Source organism: Camelina sativa, chromosome 11 (assembly GCF_030686135.1).
Source record: "Camelina sativa cultivar CO46 ecotype springtype chromosome 11, ASM3068613v1".
Taxonomy (NCBI): domain Eukaryota; kingdom Viridiplantae; phylum Streptophyta; class Magnoliopsida; order Brassicales; family Brassicaceae; genus Camelina; species Camelina sativa.
In genome coordinates this window covers 42,173,614-42,178,613 of record NC_141890.1, presented here as the reverse complement: position 1 = coordinate 42,178,613, position 5,000 = coordinate 42,173,614, and positions in this window count along the sequence as shown.

The window sequence follows — 5,000 nt, the reverse complement described above, 5'->3', positions numbered from 1 at the left end:
TAGACGAAGAATAAAAAAACTTTCTTTATCTTTACATTTTATCCAACGATAAAAAACAAAAACTATGTAGTATAACACTATACAGTAATAAAAAAGTGCAGTCTTCTTTTTTATGTTTAAGAATAAAATCAGCAATTCTATAAGATTGAATAAAAATTTCCATCAAAACTCCTTTGATATAATTGCTATGCTTAGTGTGTGACTCGTTGGTTTAGGATTAGATTAAGATAAAAAAAAAAAGAAAAAAGAACTTACCTATAACAGTAACTAATAACTATAGCATTAATAAATAACCTAAGCAACTCATTGCTTCACATTATCTGGATAAAAAAATCAGTCAAGATATGATAAATTGATCATATCATTGTAGCAACTGAATAAAAAAAAAAGAATAAAGAAATATGATTATAAGTGCTGAAAGGTAATCGAAAAGTATGCGGATAAGTGGAAGGATGAAAGAAAGAGAGAAAAAAATGAATATTAATGATATATGATTCCAATTTGGAAAGTCTATGAGGTCACTGTAAGAAAAGCAATGTAATAAAGCATCAATACAGATTCATTCATAATAATTAGATAAATCTGTTCTGAAAACAAAAAAAATTAAGAGCCTTGAGCCAATAAAAACTGAGAAAATTGACTCAAAAACAAATTAAAAAATGAAATTCCCAATTTCATATTCATATAAGAGCTCCATTGTAGAATTCGGGCCTAATGATTAATCAAGAAGCGATGGGAACGACGGAACCCATGAATATAGAGGATTCTATTGAAAAACAAATCTTAGTAATTCATTGGACAGGATGGCGGAATAAACCAGAAACTTTATTATCTATTCTGATTTTTTATTCTGATATTTCCTAGGATAAACATCAAACTTAATATAGATATTGAAAGAGTAAATATTCGCCGGCGAATATTTTTTTTTTCAAGTAAAAAAAATTTTTAAAAAGATAAAAGAAAATAAGGATTTGTTAGAATATTCTAACTCTAACAAAAACGACATTCAAGATGATGATATTACGTTATTTTTAAATAAATAGAATTCATCTTGGATTCCATTTCGAAAAAGACATACACAAATTTAGAAGAAATCAGATGAAATTTAATACCATGATTAATAGAATTAATCATTAACTACATCTATATCGTAATACAAACTTTTTTAGTCCTTTTATTCGCGAGGAGCTGGATGAGAAGAAACTCTCACGTTCAGTTCTGTAGTAGAGATGGAATTTCTAATTTAGAAAAAACCCATCAACTATAACCCAAAAAGAACCAGATTTCGTAAACAACATCGAGGAAGACTAAAAGGAATATCTTCTCGTGGGAATCGTATTTGTTTTGGCAGATATGCTCTTCAAACACTTGAACCCGCTTGGATCACATCTAGACAAATAGAAGCAGGGCGACGAGCAATGACACGAAATGTACGACGCGGTGGAAAAATTTGGGTACGTATATTTCCAGATAAACCAGTTACAGTAAGACCTGCGGAAACGCGTATGGGTTCTGGGAAAGGATCCCCCGAGTATTGGGTAGCTGTGGTTAAACCAGGTAAAATCCTTTATGAAATGGGTGGTGTACCCGAAAATATAGCCAGAAAAGCTATTTCAATAGCGGCATCAAAAATGCCTATAAAAACCCAATTCATTATTTCTGAATAGGAGTATAGAATGAAAAAGCTAAATAACATTTAAGGATAAAAAGATTATAAGTTTTCTTTTTTTTTGACAAACAATATTTTTTTACTTCGTCCTTTGCATTAAAAGAAGAGATACAAAAAAAATGATATGATTCAACCACAAACCTATTTGAATGTAGCAGACAACAGCGGGGCTCGAGAATTGATGTGTATTCGAATAATAGGAGCTAGTAATCGCCGATATGCTCATATTGGTGACGTTATTGTTGCTGTAATCAAAGAAGCAATACCAAATACTCCTCTAGAAAGATCAGAAGTGATTAGAGCTGTAATTGTACGTACTTGTAAAGAACTCAAACGTAACAATGGGACGATAATACGATATGATGACAATGCCGCAGTTGTCATTGATCAAGAAGGAAATCCAAAAGGAACTCGAGTTTTTGGGGCGATCCCACGGGAATTGAGACAATTAAACTTTACTAAAATAGTTTCATTAGCTCCTGAGGTATTATAAGATCTAAATATCAATAGTTTAGTATAGGATTAAAAAACTGGTATTGAAATAAAATTAATTAATCGATTGTGTATCACGCATATACCCTTAATAATAAAATATTAAGAATTTAATTCATATATTAATATATAATTCGTCTATATCTATATATAAATAAAAGAAAAAGAACATGTTGATTATATCAAAATTATAGAACAAGAAGGAATTTTAACTTATCATGGGTAAAGACACTATTGCTGATATAATAACCTCTATACGAAATGCTGACATGAATAGAAAAGGTACGGTTCGGATAGGATCGACTAACATCACCGAAAGCATAGTTAAAATCCTTTTACGAGAGGGTTTTATCGAAAACGTGAGGAAACATCGCGAAAGCAACCAATATTTTTTGATTTTAACCCTAAGACACAGACGAAATAAGAAAGAATCTTATAAAACGATTTTAAATTTAAAGAGAATAAGTCGACCGGGTCTACGAATCTATTCTAACTCTCAACGAATTCCACGAATTTTAGGCGGAATAGGGATTGTAATCCTTTCGACTTCTCAAGGTATAATGACAGACCGAGAAGCTCGACTAAAAAGAATCGGCGGAGAAATTTTGTGTTATATATGGTAATCCTTCTAATATAAAAATTAGATATCTGGAATTTACGATTTGTGAAAAAAAGGGGGGGGGGTTGCGTAATAAAAACCCTGTTCAAAAAAGTTTCGGATGTTTTACTTCGAATGAAATTAAAGAAAAAATGAATTAATGAAAGTTTTCTTTCTGAATAACTTCAGAACGGCATGTTTCGATTTTGTTTAGATACTAAAGATTTTTTTTCATGCTTCTGAAAGGATTCGACATATTTTAGGTATACCTATAGGATAAAAATAGGATAAAAAAGTAAAATTTTGAGTAAGTTCTTAGATATAAATAAATTAATCAGGGGACAGCCATTTTCTAGACTCCATAACAAGGATTCAAATGAGTAAGTGGTTTTTTTTAATTTCAACCATTCCTTTCACGAAGATACAATTCAAGATTCAAAAATATCAAGAAACCTTTTTTTCGTCCACCAATAAATATATTCACAGAATTAAGGAATAACAACTATGAAAATAAGGGCTTCCGTTCGTAAAATTTGTGAAAAGTGTCGACTAATCCGCAGGAGGGGACGAATTATAGTAATTTGTTCCAACCCGAGGCATAAACAAAGACAAGGATAATCTTACTAAACGAACTCACGTAAAGGAAACGGCACGTCCAAAGAGCTGGAAAAAAAAAGGTCTGTTTTGACATGAAATGGATATATCCATATATTTCTTGTGAAATGAAAAAATATGGCAAAACCTATATTAAGAATTGGTTCACGTAAAAATACACGTAGTGGTTCACGTAAAAATGTACGTAGAATACCAAAGGGAGTTATTCATGTTCAAGCAAGTTTCAACAATACCATTGTGACCGTTACAGATGTACGGGGTCGGGTGATTTCTTGGTCCTCCGCAGGTACTTGTGGATTCCGGGGTACAAGAAGAGGAACTCCTTTTGCTGCCCAAACCGCAGCAGGAAATGCTATTCGAGCAGTAGTGGATCAAGGGATGCAACGAGCTGAAGTAAGGATAAAAGGCCCTGGACTCGGAAGAGATGCAGCATTACGAGCTATTCGTAGAAGCGGTATACTTTTAAGTTTCGTACGAGATGTAACCCCTATGCCACATAATGGTTGTAGACCCCCTAAAAAAAGACGTGTATAGAACTAACTAAAGGATGAAAGGGTTTCAAGAGAAATAAACGATTCAATGATCTGATCAAATAAAATTACTATGGTTCGAGAGAAAGTCAAAGTATCTACTCGGACACTACAGTGGAAGTGTGTTGAATCAAGAAGAGACAGTAAACGTCTTTATTATGGACGCTTTATTCTGTCTCCACTTATGAAAGGTCAAGGCGACACAATAGGCATTGCGATGCGAAGAGCTTTACTTGGCGAAATAGAAGGAACATGTATTACACGTGCAAAATCTGAGAACATACCACATGACTATTCTAACATAGTAGGTATTCAAGAATCAGTACATGAAATTTTAATGAATTTGAACGAGATTGTATTAAGAAGTAATCTATATGGAACGCGCAACGCGCTGATTTGTGTCCAAGGTCCTGGATATATAACTGCTCGAGACATAATTTTACCGCCCTCTGTGGAAATCATTGATAATACACAGCATATAGCTACCTTAACGGAACCAATAGATTTGTGTATTGAATTAAAAATCGAGAGGAATCGCGGATATAGTCTAAAAATGTCAAATAACTTTGAAGACAGAAGTTATCCTATCGATGCTGTATTCATGCCTGTTCAAAACGCGAATCATAGTATTCATTCTTATGGGAATGGGAATGAAAAACAAGAGATTCTTTTTCTAGAAATATGGACAAATGGAAGTTTAACTCCTAAAGAAGCACTTCATGAAGCCTCCCGGAATTTGATTAATTTATTTATTCCTTTTCTACATGTAGAAGAAGAAACGTTCTATTTAGAGAACAATCAACATCAAGTTACTTTACCCTTTTTTCCTTTTCATAATAGATTAGTTAACCTAAGAAAAAAAACAAAAGAACTAGCCTCTTCAATATATTTTTATTGACCAATTAGAATTGCCTCCCAGAATCTATAATTGTCTCAAAAAGTCCAATATACATACATTATTGGACCTTTTGAATAACAGTCAAGAAGACCTTATCAAAATTGAACATTTTCACGTAGAAGATGTAAAAAAGATATTAGACATTCTAGAAAAAAAATAGAAAAAGCATTTCAAAAAAAAATTGACTAAAAAATCAAT